Genomic DNA, 20883 nt, shown 5'->3' with positions numbered 1-20883 from the left:
TCATATTTTATTATAATTAATTAATTAATCACTCAAATGTTAAACATTTTTTTTAAAGTTTGTATTACAAATGTATGTTTCCCTTTTATTTTTTTTAAACCCCATTGTCCCCTTTGAGGTCTGTGGCATAGTAACAGGCATTCCGAGTCTGTTCTGTGAGCCGTTCAATTAAGAGTCGTTCGTTTGGCTCCGCTCAACTGAAAGAGTCGTTCGTTTGGCTCCGCTCAACTGAAAGAGTCGTTCGTTTGGCTCCGCTCAACTGAAAGAGTCGTTCGTTTGGCTCCGCTCAACTGAAAGAGTCGTTCGTTTGGCTCCGCTCAACTGAAAGAGTCGTTCGTTTGGCTCCGCTCAACTGAAAGAGTCGTTCGTTTGGCTCCGCTCAACTGAAAGAGTCGTTCGTTTGGCTCCGCTCAACTGAAAGAGTCGTTCGTTTGGCTCCGCTCAACTGAAAGAATCGTTCGTTTGGCTCCGCTCAACTGAAAGAGTCGGTCGTTTGGCTCCCAAACGGGTAAACTTAGAAATGGAAAAGCCATTAATAAATTGTCTAAATTTAATTTAAAACCTAAAATGTTACCTACCATCATGTCAATTAGTGAAATGTGAGTTCAAATACATTTTTACCTGACCAAATTATTAGATGGTCTGAAATTATTTATTTTTTGTACTCGAAGAAAATTAGTTTAGACCAGAATGAGGTTCTCTCCTGTCTATATTGTTCCTGCAGGAACTACCATCTTCAGAGAATGTTATTTAAATAATTTATCTGCAGATGAAACATTTAGATTATATATTTTTTTAACCGTAGTGTTTCTTCCCTTTTTCTAGAAGAGTTGCAGCCTCCTTGATGCTCTGTGGAACTTCCTGAGTAAATCGATCAAATCAAATGTATTTATAAAGCCCTTCGTACATCAGCTGATATCTCAAAGTGCTGTACAGAAACCCAGCCTAAAACCCCAAACAGCAAGCAATGCAGGTGTTGAAGCACGTTGGCTAGGAAAAACTCCCTAGAAAGGCCAAAACCTAGGAAGAAACCTCGAGAGGAACCAGGCTATGAGGGGTGGTCAGTCCTCTTCTGGCTGTGCCGGGTGGAGATTATAACAGAACATGGCCAAGATGTTCAAATGTTCAGAAATGACCAGCAGGGTCAAATAATAATAATCACAGTGGTTGTCGAGGGTGCAACAAGTCAGCACCTCAGGAGTAAATGTCAGTTGGCTTTTCATAGCCGATCATTCAGAGTATCTCTACCACTCTTGCTGTCTCTAGAGAGTTGAAAACAGCAGGTCTGGGACAGGAAGCACGTCTGGTGAACCGAAACAAAAGGGTCTAACCCTACACCCATTAAAACCTCTATTCCACTATCTAACCCTACACCCATTAAAACCTATTATCCACTATCTAACCCTACACCCATTAAAACCTATTATCCACTATCTAACCCTACACCCATTAAAACCTATTATCCACTATCTAACCCTACACCCATTAAAACCTATTATCCACTATCTAACCCTACACCCATTAAAACCTATTATCCACTATCTGACCCTACACCCATTAAAACCTATTATCCACTATCTAACCCTACACCCATTAAAACCTATTATCCACTATCTAACCCTACACCCATTAAAACCTATTATCCACTATCTAACCCTACACCCATTAAAACCTATTATCCACTATCTAATCCTACACCCATTAAAACCTCTATTCCACTATCTAACCCTACACCCATTAAAACCTCTATTCCACTATCTAACCCTACACCCATTAAAACCTCTATTCCACTATCTGACCCTACACCCATTAAAACCTATTATCCACTATCTAACCCTACACCCATTAAAACCTATTATCCACTATCTAACCCTACACCCATTAAAACCTATTATCCACTATCTAACCCTACACCCATTAAAACCTATTATCCACTATCTAACCCTACACCCATTAAAACCTATTATCCACTATCTAACCCTACACCCATTAAAACCTATTATCCACTATCTAACCCTACACCCATTAAAACCTATTATCCACTATCTAACCCTACACCCATTAAAACCTATTATCCAATATCTAACCCTACGCCCATTAAAACCTCTATTCCACTATCTGACCCTATGCCCATTAAAAACTATTATCCACTATCTAACCCTACACCCATTAAAACCTATTATCCACTATCTAACCCTACACCCATTAAAACCTCTATTCCACTATCTAACCCTACACCCATTAAAACCTATTATCCACTATCTAACCCTACACCCATTAAAACCTATTATCCACTATCTAACCCTACACCCATTAAAACCTATTATACACTATCTAACCCTACACCCATTAAAACCTATTATCCACTATCTAACCCTACACCCATTAAAACCTATTATCCACTATCTAACCCTACACCCATTAAAACCTATTATCCACTATCTAACCCTACACCCATTAAAACCTCACCACTATTCCACTACATGACCCAATCTGATCCTACAGAAGGCCTACTGGTTGGACTGAGTCCTACTGGGTGGGCTGAGTCCTACTGGGTGGGCTGAGTCCTACTGGGTGGGCTGAGTCCTACTGGTTGGACTGAGTCCTACTGGGTGGGCTGAGTCCTACTGGGTGGGCTGAGTCCTACTGGGAGGGCTGAGTCCTACTGGGTGGGCTGAGTCCTACTGGGTGGGCTGAGTCCTACTGGGAGGGCTGAGTCCTACTGGGTGGGCTGAGTCCTACTGGGTGGGCTGAGTCCTACTGGGTGGGCTGAGTCCTACTGGGTGGGCTGAGTCCTACTGGGTGGGCTGAGTCCTACTGGGAGGGCTGAGTCCTACTGGGTGGGCTGAGTCCTACTGGGTGGGCTGAGTCCTAGTGGGAGGGCTGAGTCCTAGTGGGAGGGCTGAATCCTAGTGGGTGGGCTGAATCCTAGTGGGTGGGCTGAGTCCTACTGGGTGGGCTGAGTCCTAGTGCGAAGGCTGAGTCCTACTGGGTGGGCTGAGTCCTAGTGGGAGGGCTGAGTCCTACTGGGAGGGCTGAGTCCTACTGGGTGGGCTGAATCCTACAGCGTGGGCTGAGTCCTAGTGCGAGGGCTGAGTCCTACTGGGTTGGCTGAGTCCTACTGGGAGGGCTGAGTCCTACTGGGTGGGCTGAGTCCTACTGGGTGGGCTGAGTCCTACAGCGTGGGCTGAGTCCTAGTGGGTGGGCTGAGTCCTACTGGGTGGGCTGAGTCCTACTGGGTGGGCTGAGTCCTAGTGGGAGGGCTGAGTCCTACAGCGTGGGCTGAGTCCTACTGGGTGGGCTGAGTCCTACTGGGTGGGCTGAGTCCTACTGGGTGGGCTGAGTCCTAGTGCGAAGGCTGAGTCCTACTGGGTGGGCTGAGTCCTACTGGGTGGGCTGAGTCCTAGTGGGAGGGCTGAGTCCTACTGGGTGGGCTGAGTCCTAGTGGGTGGGCTGAATCCTAGTGGGTGGGCTGAGTCCTACTGGGAGGGCTGAGTCCTAGTGGGAGGGCTGAGTCCTACTGGGTGGACTGAGTCCTACTGGGAGGGCTGGTCCTACTGGGTGGGCTGAGTCCTACTGGGTGGGCTGAGTCCTACTGGGTGGGCTGAGTCCTACTGGGTGGGCTGAGTCCTACTGGGTGGGCTGAGTCCTACTGGGAGGGCTGAGTCCTACTGGGAGGGCTGAGTCCTAGTGGGAGGGCTGAGTCCTACTGGGAGGGCTGAGTCCTACTGGGTGGGCTGAGTCCTACTGGGTGGGCTGAGTCCTACTGGGTGGGCTGAGTCCTACTGGGTGGGCTGAGTTCTAGTGCGAGGGCTGAGTCCTACAGCGTGGGCTGAGTCCTAGTGGGTGGGCTGAGTCCTACTGGGTGGGCTGAGTCCTACTGGGTGGGCTGAGTCCTAGTGCGAGGGCTGAGTCCTACTGGGTGGGCTGAATCCTAGTGGGAGGGCTGAATCCTAGTGGGTGGGCTGAGTCCTAGTGGGTGGGCTGAGTCCTACTGGGTGGGCTGAGTCCTAGTGGGTGGGCTGAGTCCTAGTGGGTGGGCTGAGTCCTACTGGGTGGGCTGAGTCCTAGTGGGAGGGCTGAGTCCTACTGGGAGGGCTGAGTCCTACTGGGAGGGCTGAGTCCTACTGGGTGGGCTGAGTCCTACTGGGTGGGCTGAGTCCTAGTGGGAGGGCTGAGTCCTACTGGGTGGGCTGAGTCCTACTGGGTGGACTGAGTCCTAGTGCGAGGGCTGAGTTCTACAGCGTGGGCTGAGTCCTAGTGCGAGGGCTGAGTCCTACTGGGTGGGCTGAGTCCTACTGGGTGGGCTGAGTCCTACTGGGTGGGCCGAGGTCTACTGGGTGGGCCGAGTCTAGTGGGTGGACTGAGTCCTAGTGGGTGGACTGAGTCCTAGTGCGAGTGCTGAGTCCTACTGGGTGGGCTGAGTCCTAGTGGGAGGGCTGAGTCCTAGTGGGAGGGCTGAGTCCTACTGGGTGGGCTGAGTCCTACTGGGTGGGCTGAGTCCTACTGGGTGGGCTGAGTCCTACTGGGTGGGCTGAATCCTAGTGGGAGGGCTGAGTCCTAGTGGGAGGGCTGAGTCCTAGTGCGAGGGCTGAGTCCTAGTGGGTGGGCTGAGTCCTAGTGCGAGGGCTGAGTCCTAGTGCGAGGGCTGAGTCCTAGTGCGAGGGCTGAGTCCTACTGGGTGGGCTGAGTCCTAGTGCGAGGGCTGAGTCCTAGTGCGAGGCTGAGTCCTAGTGCGAGGGCTGAGTCCTAGTGCGAGGGCTGAGTCCTACTGGGTGGGCTGAGTCCTACTGGGTGGGCTGAGTCCTAGTGCGAGGGCTGAGTCCTAGTGCGAGGGCTGAGTCCTACTGGGTGGGCTGAGTCCTACTGGGTGGGCTGAGTCCTAGTGCGAGGGCTGAGTCCTAGTGCGAGGGCTGAGTCCTAGTGCAAGGGCTTAGTCCTACTGGGTGGGCTGAGTCCTAGTGCGAGGGCTGAGTCCTAGTGCGAGGGCTGAGTCCTAGTGCGAGGGCTGAGTCCTAGTGCGAGGGCTGAGTCCTACTGGGTGGGCTGAGTCCTACTGGGTGGGCTGAGTCCTACTGGGTGGGCTGAGTCCTAGTGCGAGGGCTGAGTCCTACTGGGTGGGCTGAATCCTAGTTCGAGGGCTGAGTCCTACAGCGTGGGCTGAGTCCTAGTGCGAGGGCTGAGTCCTAGTGCGATGGCTGAGTCCTAGTGCGATGGCTGAGTCCTAGTGCGAGGGCTGAGTCCTACTGGGTGGGCTGAGTCCTACTGGGTGGGCTGAGTCCTACAGCGTGGGCTTTGTCCTGCAGAAGGCCGGCAGCCTGGGAGAACGAGACACTATCGTTCATCACACTTTGTAACTCTTTTGCAGTAAAATCTCATAACCCAAGGAGTTCACTGCAGCTACAACCACAACATCTATTTTCAGGTGATTTATGTTATATTTCTGTGGTACAGTTGATAACCATGGCTATGAACGCTAAGAAACCAACCTTACTGAAACACATATCGTTATCCGATCCCTCTGTTCGGACACAGATCTGCTGCTCACAGGGATCCTCTCAGAATCCTTCACCCTTGACCCATCCTCCTCTACTTTATTCATTGCCTCAGCATACGACACCTTCTGCACTACTCTGACTCTGGACACCTCAACCTGTCTCTCTCGCACCAGACACTTCCGATCCCCAGCAACATGCGCATCCCTACAGTTGACACAACTTTTTCCACCGAAACTACACATTTCTCTATCACATGTCCTCCTGCACACTTCCCCACATTTTGGAATCTCCCCTCCTAACACACTGCTGTGACATGACCATACACTTGGCACCTGAAACACTGTAATGGGTTCAGCACAAAAGCTTGCATAGAATAACTGATATATCCTTACTTGACTTTGTCAGGTAAAGACTCTGAGTCAAATCTCAAAAGGACAGACAGTGTCTCCTCTGTTTCACCACAGGTTTTGCGTCCCAAACACTGGGAATCTTCAACTTCAATTGATCCACCTCCACAAATAACGCTACCCCAAAAATCACTCTTTTCAATGGTGCCCTGTTCCTAAGAGCAGAACAAAGAACAGAGTCGCGTGGCAGATCTCCTGCTCCCTCTGGGCGGAACAAAAACATCACAAGTCCACTTGGGTTTACCTTCCACAGATTCAACAGTACCAACTTCTTTTCTACCCAACCTGATACCACATATGGATCAGCCAAAATGGCCTGGATCCACTTTCTTCAAGAATCTCACTCCCACTGGGCCAAAATCATCATCATTGGGGACGAGACACTACACCAAACCTCCCTTCCAACTGAAGCACTCGGTTTGCTTTGATTGACAGCTGCTGCGTTCCAATATTGTTCAAAAGCCTCTCTCCTTTCGCAGCTGGGACCATTGTGAACCTTCCTAACTGTACCATTACGAACTGAACCATGTTCATCAAGGATGTTTTTTTTTTTTTTTAATTTTACCTTTATTTAACCAGGCAAGTCAGTTAAGAACAAATTCTTATTTTCAATGACGGCCTGGGAACAGTGGGTTAACTGCCTGTTCAGGGACAGATTTGTACCTTGTCAGCTCGGGGTTTGAACTTGCAACCTTCCGGTTACTAGTCCAACACTCTAACCACTAGGCTACCCTGCCACCTCTACTCTCTAACCACTAGGCTACCCTGCCGCCTCTACACTCTAACCACTAGGCTACCCTGCCGCCCCAAGACAGGTAAAGGATATTAGTTTTCATAAGAGTTGAGGCTGAAAATGACGTTGTTTCCTTTCCTCGTGTCCTTGTCTCATTTGCTTCCTCTGATCTCCATCTCATCTACTCTCCCCATCTTTCATCTCTCACTCCTGCCTCTGCCTCCTCCCTCCCTTTATCCAGTCCTCCCAGGGGAACCCCCAGCCAGCACATAACGTTCTCAGAACCATGTGTTTCTTAGAGCTTGGTGAGAGCATGGTTGTCCTATGGTTATTTTGCATAGAACCTTCCCATAACCTTCTGGGAATGGTGCAGGATACCCAGCTAGCACATAATGTTCTCAGAACCCTATTTTTTCTTAGGTCGGGAATTTCAGTATTTCAGCATAATGCTTCCTACAGGTTTCCCCATAGTTCTATTTAAAGTAATGTCATTGTTCAGACAACGTTATTCTGTGGGAATATCAGGACTTCAGCGTAACGTTTTATGCAGGTTTCCTCATGATTCTATTTAAAGCCACGTTGTCAGAACATTAAGAAAATGTTCTATAAAAAACACAACATTAGTAACGTTCAAAGAATGTTCAAAACAGTTAACCTAAGCTAGCAGTGTTATTAAAATTGTTATTGAAACGTTCTCAGAACGTTATATAATTATGTCAAATAACCAATATTTTCCATTCTCAGAAGTTAAAACCTCCCGTCTTTTCTTCTCATGGTACATAGAATTGCATGATTTTACTGAGTGACAGTTCATATAAGGAAGTCAGTCAATTGAAAAACGTTGATTGGGCCCTAATCTATGGATTTCACAGGACTGAGAATGTCCACATTCAATCCCATTCAAATTATATTTATACAGATGTTCAAATTCAATCCCATTCAAATTATATTTATACAGATGTTCAAATTCAATCCCATTCAAATTAGATTTATACAGATGTTCAAATTCAATCCCATTAAAATTAGATTTATACAGATGTTCAAATTCAATCCCATTCAAATTAGATTTATACAGATGTTCAAATTCAATCCCATTAAAATTAGATTTATACAGATGTTCAAATTCAATCCCATTCAAATTAGATTTATACAGATGTTCAAATTCAATCCCATTCAAATTAGATTTATACAGATGTTCAAATTCAATCCCATTCAAATTAGATTTATACAGATGTTCAAATTCAATCCCATTAAAATTAGATTTATACAGATGTTCAAATTCAATCCCATTCAAATTAGATTTATACAGATGTTCATAGAAAGAATATACACAGTTTAGAGATGATCGCAGTTTAGAGATGATCACAGTCTAGAGATGATCACAGTCTAGAGATGATCACAGTCAGAGATGATTGCAGTTTAGAGATGATCACAGTCTAGAGATGATCACAGTCTAGAGATGATCACAGTCTAGAGATGATCACAGTCAGAGATGATTGCAGTTTAGAGATGATCACAGTCTAGAGATGATCACAGTCTAGAGATGATCACAGTCTAGAGATGATCACAGTCAGAGATGATCACAGTTTAGAGATGATCACAGTCTAGAGATGATCACAGTCTAGAGATGATCACAGTCTAGAGATGATCACAGTCAGAGATGATTGCAGTTTAGAGATGATCGCAGTTAGATGATCCGAGGGTCTTTACACAAGGTGTTGTTAATATTTTCTCACCCTCCTCAACCCAGTTTGATCTACATCAAGTAACACTGAAACATGCATGAGATCACCAGCTGTTCCGGACAACTGTGTAATCACTCTCTCCGTAGCCGATGTGTGTAAGACCTTTAAACAGGTCGCCTTTCACAAGGCTGCAGGGCCCGACGGATCATCAGGACCTGTACTGCGAGTATGCGCTGACCAACTGGCAGGTGTCTTCACTGACATTTTCAACCTCTCCCTGACCGAGTCTGTAATACCAACATGTTTCAAGCAGACCACCATAGTCCCTGTGCCCAAGAACACTAAGGTAACCTGATTAAATAACTACCGACCCGCAGCACTCACGTCTATAGCCATGAAGTGCTTTGAAAGGCTGGTCATGGCTCCCATCAACACCATTGTCCCAGAAACCCTAGACCCACTCCAATTTGCATACCGCCCCAACAGATCAACAGATGATGCAGTCTCTATTACACTCCACACTGCCCTTTCACACCTGGACAAAAGGAACACCTATGTGAGAATGCTGTTCATTGACTACAGCTCAGCATTCAACACCATAGTTCCCACAAAGCTCATCACTAATCTAAGGATCCTGGGACTAAACACCTCCCTCTGCAACTGGATCCTGGACTTCCTGCTGCTGCTCTCTGTTATTATTTATGCATAGTCACTTTAATAACTCTACCTACATGTACATATTACCTCAATTACCTTGACACCGGTGTCCCTGCACATTGACTCTGTACCATAACACCCTGTATATAGCCTCCACATTGACTCTGTACCATAACACCCTGTATATAGCCTCCACATTGACTCTGTACTGTAACACCCTGTATATAGCCTCCACATTGACTCTGTACTGTAACACCCTGTATATATCTCTTACTTTTTGGGGGATTTTCTTAAAACTGCATAGTTGGTTAAGGGGCTTGTAAGTAAGCATTTCACTGTAAGAGCTACACCTGTTGTATTCAGCGCATGTGACAAATACAAATTGATTTGATTTAAAAGAAGGCCACCTAAACCAGTTTGATTCTATTAAAGGCACCCTTTAGATAAACCAGTTTGATCTAGTTATATTAAAGGCACCCTCGAGATAAACCAGTTTGATCTAGTTATATTAAAGGCACCCATTAGATAAACCAGTTTGATCTAGTTCTATTAAAGGCACCCTCGAGATAAACCAGTTTGATCTAGTTATATTAAAGGCACCCTCTAGATAAACCAGTTTGATCTAGTTATATTAAAGGCACCCTCGAGATAAACCAGTTTGATCTAGTTATATTAAAGGCACCCATTAGATAAACCAGTTTGTTCAAGTTATATTAAAGGCACCCTCTAGATAAACCAGTTTGATCTAGTTATATTAAAGGCACCCTCTAGATAAACCAGTTTGATCCAGTTATATTAAAGACACCCTCTAGATAAACCAGTTTGATCTAGTTCTATTCCTGATGGATTAATTGTTTATTTTTCTGCTGAAAGGGTAAGTATCATTTTCCCCCCAAAAATCAATTTATTCATAAACTCATTTTTTTTTCTCCAAACAATTTCGTTTATTTAGTTCCTTACTCCATTTTAAAGGCGAGATCTCACATTGGATTTAAATCCTTCCCAGTTACTCCCATGCGTTGGTTCTATACTATTGGAATGAAACCAGTCCCTCATTTAAGTTCTTGATGCTCTCAGACTGGATCATTTAGGATTTAATTATTACGTTTCCAGTATCCTCGCATGCTACTGGATTTTTCAGAGTTTTCTAACTTGATAATATAATATTATGATCCGTCATACTGTAAGGGGGAGGGGGGTAAATAAGAAACAAATACGCTCTGGATCTGATCTCCGTTTGTATTAAAGAAACGCCATGTATCGATCACTGTCAGTTTGTATTAAAGAAACGCCATGTATCGATCACTGTCAGTTTGTATTAAAGAAACGCCATGTATCGATCACTGTCAGTTTGTATTGAAGAAACGCCATGTATCGATCACTGTCTGTTTGTATTAAAGAAACGCCATGTATCGATCACTGTCAGTTTGTATTAAAGAAACGCCATGTATCGATCACTGCCAGTTTGTGTTAAAGAAACGCCATGTATCGATCACTGCCAGTTTGTATTAAAGAAACGCCATGTATCGATCACTGTCAGTTTGTATTAAAGAAACGCCATGTATCAATCACTGTCAGTTTGTATTAAAGAAACACCATGTATCGATCACTGTCAGTTTGTATTAAAGAAACGCCATGTATCGATCACTGTCAGTTTGTATTGAAGAAACGCCATGTATCGATCACTGTCAGTTTGTATTAAAGAAACGCCATGTATCGATCACTGCCAGTTTGTATTAAAGAAACGCCATGTATCGATCACTGTCAGTTTGTATTAAAGAAACGCCATGTATCGATCACTGTCAGTTTGTATTAAAGAAACGCCCATGTATCGATCACTGCCAGTTTGTGTTAAAGAAACGCCATGTATCGATCACTGTCAGTTTGTATTAAAGAAACACCATGTATCGATCACTGTCAGTTTGTATTAAAGAAACGCCATGTATCGATCACTGTCAGTTTGTATTAAAGAAACACCATGTATCAATCACTGTCAGTTTGTATTAAAGAAACACCATGTATCGATCACTGTCAGTTTGTATTAAAGAAACGCCATGTATCGATCACTGTCAGTTTGTATTAAAGAAACGCCATGTATCGATCACTGCCAGTTTGTGTTAAAGAAACGCCATGTATCGATCACTGTCAGTTTGTATTAAAGAAACACCATGTATCGATCACTGTCAGTTTGTATTAAAGAAACGCCATGTATCGATCACTGTCAGTTTGTATTAAAGAAACACCATGTATCGATCACTGTCAGTTTGTATTAAAGAAACACCATGTATCGATCACTGTCAGTTTGTATTAAAGAAACGCCATGTATCGATCACTGTCAGTTTGTATTAAAGAAACGCCATGTATCGATCACTGTCAGTTTGTATTAAAGAAACACCATGTATCGATCACTGTCAGTTTGTATTAAAGAAACGCCATGTATCGATCACTGTCAGTTTGTATTAAAGAAACGCCATGTATCGATCACTGTCAGTTTGTATTAAAGAAACGCCATGTATCGATCACTGTCAGTTTGTATTAAAGAAACGCCATGTATCGATCACTGCCAGTTTGTGTTAAAGAAACGCCATGTATCGATCACTGCCAGTTTGTATTAAAGAAACGCCATGTATCGATCACTGTCAGTTTGTATTAAAGAAACGCCATGTATCAATCACTGTCAGTTTGTATTAAAGAAACACCATGTATCGATCACTGTCAGTTTGTATTAAAGAAACGCCATGTATCGATCACTGTCAGTTTGTATTAAAGAAACGCCATGTATTGATCACTGTCAGTTTACTGCAAAATTTAGGGATGTCACTTTTCTGAAATCTCGGCGCTATTTAAAAAAAATAGTTTAAAGAGTTTTTAGGTATTTCATTAAAGTTTCCAGCTAATATAAGCCATGCATTTTGTATACTTGTTTTGCAGCTCAGTAAGTTTATCAGCAAGATCTGAAAAGAAAATCTTGTTTGAGGTGTGAATATTGTAACCATACACATTGCATACAACAAAACCAGCATTCTCTAGTTTGGACATCAATATATCCCACCTCCAATATCTGGAAGCGCAAACTCCTTATCTACATTCTGATTTATTGATTAACTTCAGACCTTATCCAACGTCACGTTCTACAGTAAACATTCCACCAATGAGAAGATCTGATTTGAGACGGGAGGGAGAGGTGCGCCCTTCAGTGTATTCCATAGCGATGGAAGTTTTTTTATTTTTAAAGTTCCGCATAAACATAACCGGTTCGGTTTAATCGCGTTCGTTCGTTTTTACTTTGTCTCGTTTTTTTTATCGTGTTTTTGACCATGATTTGGTTCGGTAGAGTTGCCAAACTTCACTACGGAGTTCTCCGCTGCTCGCTCTCCTCTGCCTCTGGAAAAAGTTCCAGCGCGATTCAAGTTCCCTACTTGGTGAGTTCTTATCAATAGGTTTATATCTTGCATGTTTTACATAAATGCATACGGAATTTTGCACTTTGTATATGTCATTGTTATACAGTAGACCTGGTATTCATAACCAAAGCTCTCTCTTTCTCCACTCCCCATTTCCGTAATCTTTTTGGAGAATCAGCTCGAATGAAATGTTAGCCCCATACCGTTTCCACAGAGTCAGCCCTGAACAAAGAGAACTGGAGCATGGAGATAAAAACCTGTTTTAACATGTGTTTCCATTGTCTCAGAAGGGCAGACACTCCCTTCTCTCTCTTATTGATGAGAACGCGCGTTAGGTGTGCACGGTGAAGCGTGGGTGTGTAGGACGGCGGTGAATCATTTGTATGGAAGTGGAGCAGTCTTTGGAAAATCACTGACAAAATGGAGTCAAAACTGGCACGAAAATAATTAGCTTCAGCTCAAGAGGAAACATGATATATTTGACTGCTTTCAGGAAGCTGATAGTGGCGACACCCATAAACAAGGCCAGGACACAGAAAGTTAGGGCAGGGTTGCGGTTAGCCGGTAATAGCAGGCTTTTGGCCATTAAAAACATTGAAAAGCAGGGTCAATTCTCCAGGAGAAAATGTTTATTCCATTGTGAACTCGTGCTTTTGTTTTTGCCGGAAATACATTTGACCGGTCGTGCTTGTCGTTCTCTGGGTTAATCTGCATAATTTAGTGGAATTAAATTGTCCCATATTCCGTATGTATCAAACAGTATACAGACACAGAGCCTTGGAGAGGGACATCTGTCAAACATCGCTTTTATAAGCCCAATCATTACGCCACAATTATGAACGCAATCGTGTTAAAAAAAAAAATATTTATATATATATATATATATTTGATGATTACCATGATACCATTTCATAATGACTTCAATACAGTAAACCATTTCATAACATTTTAACCACTAAACTATTGTTTATTTCTCTCATGTTGTATGAGAGTAAGGAGACAGGTCACAGAGCAGTAAGGAGACAGGTCACAGAGCAGTAAGGAGACAGGTCACAGAGCAGTAAGGAGACTGGTCACAGCTCTCAGTAAGGAGACAGGTCACAGAGCAGTAAGGAGACAGGTCACAGAGCAGTAAGGAGACTGGTCACAGAGCAGTAAGGAGACAGGTCACAGCTCTCAGTAAGGAGACAGGTCACAGATCAGTAAGGAGACAGGTCACAGCTCTCAGTGAGGAGACAGGTCACAGCGCAGTAAGGAGACAGGTCACAGCTCTCAGTAAGGAGACAGGTCACAGAGCAGTAAGGAGACAGGTCACAGCTCTCAGTAAGGAGACCGGTCACAGAGCAGTAAGGAGACTGGTCACAGAGCAGTAAGGAGACAGGTCACAGAGCAGTAAGGAGACAGGTCACAGAGCAGTAAGGAGACTGGTCACAGAGCAGTAAGGAGACAGGTCACAGTGCAGTAAAGAGACCGGTCACAGCGCGGAGGGAGGGAAGGAGGGAAGGAGAGATTGAGGGAGGGAGGGAGGGAGGGAAGGAGACAGCGAGGGAGGGAGGGAAGGAGAGAGGGAGGGAGGGAAGGAGACAGCGAGGGAGGGAGGGAAGGAGAGGGGAGGGAGGGAAGGAGACAGCGAGGGAGGGAGGGAAAAGAATGCTGCTGAGGGCTACAGATTGTATCCATGTGTGTCTCAAGTTGGATGAAATCTCTTGCTCTCTGTCTCTCTCTCTGTCTCTCTCTCTGTCTCTCTCTGTGTCTCTCTCTCTCTCTCTCTCTGCCTCTCTCTCTCTGCGTCTCTGTCTCTCTCTCTCTCTCTCTCTCTGTCTCGGTCTCTCTCTCTGTGCCTCTTTCTCTGTCTCTCTCTCTCTCTCTCTCTGTCTCTCTCTCTGTCTCCGTCTCTCTCTCTCTCTCTCTCTCTCTGTGTCTCTCTCTTTGTCTCTCTCTTTGTCTCTCTCTTTCTCTGTTTATCTCTCTGTCTGTCTCTCTCTCTCTCTGTGTGTCTCTCACTCTCTCTGTCTCACTCTCTGTCTGTCTGTCTCTGTTTGTGTGTGTTGGATGTAACATAAGGAGTTGTCTCTTTCTCCCTGCCTTTCTCTCACTCATAGTTGGCTATTATCTTCAGGCTTTCAGCCAGCTCTGCTGACTGCAATCACATCCATAATGATTGGGGCAAGAGAACAAAAACCCCAACTCTCTCTCTCTTTCTCTCACTCACTCTCTCCCTCTCTTTCTCTCACTCTCTATCTCTCTGTGTCTCTGTTTCTTTCTCTCTCCTTCCCTAGCTGTGCTGGCTGAACAGGATTGTTGGTATCCTAGTGACAGGTTGGCATCCTAGTGACAGGTTGGCATTGTGTTGGTATCCTAGTGACAGGTTGTCAGTGTGTTGGTATCCTAGTGACAGGTTGGCAGTGTGTTGGTATCCTAGTGACAGGTTGGCAGTGTGTTGGCATCCTAGTGACAGGTTGGCAGTGTGTTGGTATCCTAGTGACAGGTTGGCAGTGTGTTGGTATCCTAGTGACAGGTTGGCAGTGTGTTGGTATCCTAGTGACAGGTTGTCAGTGTGTTGGTATCCTAGTGAGAAAGTGTGTTGGTATCCTAGTGACAGGTTGGCAGTGTGTTGGTATCCTAGTGACAGGTTGGCAGTGTGTTGGTATCCTAGTGACAGGTTGGCAGTGTGTTGGTATCCTAGTGACAGGTTGGCAGTGTGTTGGTATCCTAGTGACAGGTTGGCAGTGTGTTGGTATCCTAGTGACAGGTTGGCAGTGTGTTGGTATCCTAGTGAGAAAGTGTGTTGGTATCCTAGTGACAGGTTGGCATTGTGTTGGTATCCTAGTGACAGGTTGTCAGTGTGTTGGTATCCTAGTGACAGGTTGGCAGTGTGTTGGTATCCTAGTGACAGGTTGTCAGTGTGTTGGTATCCTAGTGAGAAAGTGTGTTGGTATCCTAGTGACAGGTTGGCAGTGTGTTGGTATCCTAGTGACAGGTTGTCAGTGTGTTGGTATCCTAGTGACAGGTTGGCAGTGTGTTGGTATCCTAGTGACAGGTTGGCAGTGTGTTGGTATCCTAGTGACAGGTTGGCAGTGTGTTGGTATCCTAGTGACAGGTTGGCAGTGTGTTGGTATCCTAGTGAGAAAGTGTGTTGGTATCCTAGTGACAGGTTGTCAGTGTGTTGGTATCCTAGTGAGAAAGTGTGTTGGTATCCTAGTGACAGGTTGTCAGTGTGTTGGTATCCTAGTGAGAAAGTGTGTTGGTATCCTAGTGAGAAAGTGTGTTGGTATCCTAGTGACAGGTTGGCAGTGTGTTGGTATCCTAGTGAGAAAGTGTGTTGGTATCCTAGTGACAGGTTGGCAGTGTGTTGGTATCCTAGTGACAGGTTGGCAGTGTGTTGGTATCCTAGTGAGAAAGTGTGTTGGTATCCTAGTGACAGGTTGGCAGTGTGTTGGTATCCTAGTGACAGGTTGTCAGTGTGTTGGTATCCTAGTGAGAAAGTGTGTTGGTATCCTAGTGACAGGTTGGCAGTGTGTTGGTATCCTAGTGACAGGTTGTCAGTGTGTTGGTATCCTAGTGAGAAAGTGTGTTGGTATCCTAGTGACAGGTTGGCAGTGTGTTGGTATCCTAGTGACAGGTTGGCAGTGTGTTGGTATCCTAGTGAGAAAGTGTGTTGGTATCCTAGTGACAGGTTGTCAGTATGTTGGTATCCTAGTGACAGGTTGGCAGTGTGTTGGTATCCTAGTGACAGGTTGTCAGTGTGTTGGTATCCTAGTGACAGGTTGGCAGTGTGTTGGTATCCTAGTGACAGGTTGGCAGTGTGTTGGTATCCTAGTGACAGGTTGGCAGTGTATTGGTATCCTAGTGACAGGTTAGCAGTATGTTGGTATCCTAGTGACAGGTTGGGAGTGTGTTGGTATCCTAGTGACAGGTTGGCAGTGTGTTGGTATCCTAGTGACAGGTTGGCAGTGTGTTGGTATCCTAGTGACAGGTTGGCAGTGTGTTGGTATCCTAGTGACAGGTTGGCAGTGTGTTGGTATCCTAGTGACAGGTTGGCAGTGTGTTGGTATCCTAGTGACAGGTTGGCAGTGTGTTGGTATCCTAGTGACAGGTTGGCAGTGTGTTGGTATCCTAGTGACAGGTTGGCAGTGTGTTGGTATCCTAGTGAGAAAGTGTGTTGGTATCCTAGTGACAGGTTGGCAGTGTGTTGGTATCCTAGTGACAGGTTGTCAGTGTGTTGGTATCCTAGTGAGAAAGTGTGTTGGTATCCTAGTGACAGGTTGGCAGTGTGTTGGTATCCTAGTGACAGGTTGGCAGTGTGTTGGTATCCTAGTGACAGGTTGGCAGTGTGTTGGTATCCTAGTGACAGGTTGGCAATGTGTTGGTATCCTAGTGACAGGTTGTCAGTGTGTTGGTATCCTAGTGACAGGTTGGCAGTGTGTTGGTATCCTAGTGACAGGTTGTCAGTGTATTGGTATCCTAGTGACAGGTTAGCAGTATGTTGGTATCCTAGTGACAGGTTGTCAGTGTGTTGGTATCCTAGTGAGAAAGTGTGTTGGTATCCTAGTGACAGGTTGGCAGTGTGTTGGTATCCTAGTGACAGGTTGGCAGTGTGTTGGTATCCTAGTGACAGGTTGGCAGTGTGTTGGTATCCTAGTGACAGGTTGGCAGTGTGTTGGTATCCTAGTGACAGGTTGTCAGTGTGTTGGTATCCTAGTGAGAAAGTGTGTTGGTATCCTAGTGACAGGTTGGCAGTGTGTTGGTATCCTAGTGACAGGTTGTCAGTGTATTGGTATCCTAGTGACAGGTTAGCAGTATGTTGGTATCCTAGTGACAGGTTGGGAGTGTGTTGGTATCCTAGTGACAGGTTGGCAGTGTGTTGGTATCCTAGTGACAGGTTGGCAGTGTGTTGGTATCCTAGTGAGAAAGTGTGTTGGTATCCTAGTGACAGGTTGGCAGTGTGTTGGTATCCTAGTGACAGGTTGTCAGTGTATTGGTATCCTAGTGACAGGTTAGCAGTATGTTGGTATCCTAGTGACAGGTTGGGAGTGTGTTGGTATCCTAGTGACAGGTTGGCAGTGTGTTGGTATCCTAGTGACAGGTTGGCAGTGTGTTGGTATCCTAGTGACAGGTTGGCAGTGTGTTGGTATCCTAGTGACAGGTTGGCAGTGTGTTGGTATCCTAGTGACAGGTTGGCAGTGTGTTGGTATCCTAGTGACAGGTTGGCAGTGTGTTGGTATCCTAGTGACAGGTTGGCAGTGTGTTGGTATCCTAGTGACAGGTTGGCAGTGTGTTGGTATCCTAGTGACAGGTTGGCAGTGTGTTGGTATCCTAGTGACAGGTTGTCAGTGTATTGGTATCCTAGTGACAGGTTAGCAGTATGTTGGTATCCTAGTGACAGGTTGTCAGTGTGTTGGTATCCTAGTGAGAAAGTGTGTTGGTATCCTAGTGACAGGTTGGCAGTGTGTTGGTATCCTAGTGACAGGTTGGCAGTGTGTTGGTATCCTAGTGACAGGTTGGCAGTGTGTTGGTATCCTAGTGACAGGTTGTCAGTGTGTTGGTATCCTAGTGACAGGTTGGGAGTGTGTTGGTATCCTAGTGACAGGTTGGCAGTGTGTTGGTATCCTAGTGACAGGTTAGCAGTGTGTTGGTATCCTAGTGACAGGTTGTCAGTGTATTGGTATCCTAGTGAGAAAGTGTGTTGGTATCCTAGTGACAGGTTGTCAGTATGTTGGTATCCTAGTGACAGGTTGGGAGTGTGTTGGTATCCTAGTGACAGGTTGTCAGTGTGTTGGTATCCTAGTGACAGGTTGGCAGTGTGTTGGTATCCTAGTGACAGGTTGGCAGTGTGTTGGTATCCTAGTGACAGGTTGGCAGTGTGTTGGTATCCTAGTGACAGGTTGGCAGTGTGTTGGTATCCTAGTGACAGGTTGTCAGTGTGTTGGTATCCTAGTGACAGGTTGGCAGTGTGTTGGTATCCTAGTGACAGGTTGGCAGTGTGTTGGTATCCTAGTGACAGGTTGGCAGTGTGTTGGTATCCTAGTGACAGGTTGGCAGTGTGTTGGTATCCTAGTGACAGGTTGGCAGTGTATTGGTATCCTAGTGACAGGTTGGCAGTGTGTTGGTATCCTAGTGACAGGTTGGCAGTGTGTTGGTATCCTAGTGACAGGTTGTCAGTGTGTTGGTATCCTAGTGAGAAAGTGTGTTGGTATCCTAGTGACAGGTTGTCAGTGTGTTGGTATCCTAGTGAGAAAGTGTATTGGTATCCTAGTGACAGGTTGTCAGTGTGTTGGTATCCTAGTGAGAAAGTGTATTGGTATCCTAGTGACAGGTTGTCAGTGTGTTGGTATCCTAGTGACAGGTTGGCAGTGTGTTGGTATCCTAGTGACAGGTTGGCAGTGTGTTGGTATCCTAGTGACAGGTTGGCAGTGTGTTGGTATCCTAGTGACAGGTTGTCAGTGTGTTGGTATCCTAGTGACAGGTTGGCAGTGTGTTGGTATCCTAGTGACAGGTTGTCAGTGTGTTGGTATCCTAGTGACAGGTTGGCAGTGTGTTGGTATCCTAGTGACAGGTTGTCAGTGTGTTGGTATCCTAGTTACAGGTTGTCAGTGTGTTGGTATCCTAGTGACAGGTTGGCGGTGTGTTGGTATCCTAGTGACAGGTTGGCAGTGTGTTGGTATCCTAGTGACAGGTTGGCAGTGTGTTGGTATCCTAGTGACAGGTTGTCAGTGTGTTGGTATCCTAGTGAGAAAGTGTGTTGGTATCCTAGTGACAGGTTGGCAGTGTGTTGGTATCCTAGTGACAGGTTGGCAGTGTGTTGGTATCCTAGTGACAGGTTGGCAATGTGTTGGTATCCTAGTGACAGGTTGTCAGTGTGTTGGTATCCTAGTGACAGGTTGGCAGTGTGTTGGTATCCTAGTGACAGGTTGGCAATGTGTTGGTATCCTAGTGAGAAAGTGTGTTGGTATCCTAGTGACAGGTTGGCAGTGTGTTGGTATCCTAGTGACAGGTTGGCAGTGTGTTGGTATCCTAGTGACAGGTTGGCATTATGTTGGTATCCTAGTGACAGGTTGGGAGTGTGTTGGTATCCTAGTGACAGGTTGGGAGTGTGTTGGTATCCTAGTGACAGGTTGGCAGTGTGTTGGTATCCTAGTGACAGGTTGGGAGTGTGTTGGTATCCTAGTGACAGGTTGGCAGTGTGTTGGTATCCTAGTGACAGGTTGGCAGTGTGTTGGTATCCTAGTGACAGGTTGTCAGTGTGTTGGTATCCTAGTGAGAAAGTGTGTTGGTATCCTAGTGACAGGTTGTCAGTGTGTTGGTATCCTAGTGAGAAAGTGTGTTGGTATCCTAGTGACAGGTTGGCAGTATGTTGGTATCCTAGTGACAGGTTGGCAGTGTGTTGGTATCCTAGTGACAGGTTGGCAGTGTGTTGGTATCCTAGTGACAGGTTGGCAGTGTGTTGGTATCCTAGTGACAGGTTGTCAGTATGTTGGTATCCTAGTGAGAAAGTGTGTTGGTATCCTAGTGACAGGTTGGCAGTGTGTTGGTATCCTAGTGACAGGTTGGCAATGTGTTGGTATCCTAGTGACAGGTTGTCAGTGTGTTGGTATCCTAGTGACAGGTTGGCAGTGTGTTGGTATCCTAGTGACAGGTTGGCAATGTGTTGGTATCCTAGTGAGAAAGTGTGTTGGTATCCTAGTGACAGGTTGGCAGTGTGTTGGTATCCTAGTGACAGGTTGGCAGTGTGTTGGTATCCTAGTGACAGGTTGTCAGTGTGTTGGTATCCTAGTGAGAAAGTGTGTTGGTATCCTAGTGACAGGTTGGCAGTGTGTTGGTATCCTAGTGACAGGTTGGCAGTGTGTTGGTATCCTAGTGACAGGTTGTCAGTGTATTGGTATCCTAGTGACAGGTTGTCAGTGTGTTGGTATCCTAGTGACAGGTTGGAAGTATGTTGGTATCCTAGTGACAGGTTGGCAGTATGTTGGTATCCTAGTGACAGGTTGGGAGTGTGTTGGTATCCTAGTGACAGGTTGGCAGTGTGTTGGTATCCTAGTGACAGGTTGGCAGTGTGTTGGTATCCTAGTGACAGGTTGGCAGTGTGTTGGTATCCTAGTGACAGGTTGGCAGTGTGTTGGTATCCTAGTGACAGGTTGGCAGTGTGTTGGTATCCTAGTGACAGGTTGGCAGTGTGTTGGTATCCTAGTGACAGGTTGGCAATGTGTTGGTATCCTAGTGAGAAAGTGTGTTGGTATCCTAGTGACAGGTTGGCAGTGTGTTGGTATCCTAGTGACAGGTTGGCAGTGTGTTGGTATCCTAGTGACAGGTTGTCAGTGTGTTGGTATCCTAGTGACAGTTTGGCAGTGTGTTGGTATCCTAGTGACAGGTTGTCAGTGTATTGGTATCCTAGTGATAGGTTGTCAGTGTATTGGTATCCTAGTGATAGGTTGGCAGTGTGTTGGTATCCTAGTGAGAAAGTGTGTTGGTATCCTAGTGACAGGTTGGCAATGTGTTGGT

The 20883-nt window shown here is 45.6% G+C and overlaps 1 pseudogene; it reads left to right on the top strand.

Annotated features, from left to right (window-relative positions):
* Positions 1-12125: 12125 nt before the first annotated feature.
* The window catches only part of LOC135532638 (calcium uniporter regulatory subunit MCUb, mitochondrial-like), a 32265-nt pseudogene continuing 23507 nt past the window's right edge, over positions 12126-20883 (top strand).

The sequence above is a fragment of the Oncorhynchus masou genome, unplaced genomic scaffold, assembly GCF_036934945.1.
Source record: "Oncorhynchus masou masou isolate Uvic2021 unplaced genomic scaffold, UVic_Omas_1.1 unplaced_scaffold_1958, whole genome shotgun sequence".
In the NCBI taxonomy this organism is placed as follows: domain Eukaryota; kingdom Metazoa; phylum Chordata; class Actinopteri; order Salmoniformes; family Salmonidae; genus Oncorhynchus; species Oncorhynchus masou.
The sequence above is the reverse complement of the archived record's forward strand: the minus strand, read 5'-3'. Positions and strand labels throughout refer to the sequence as shown.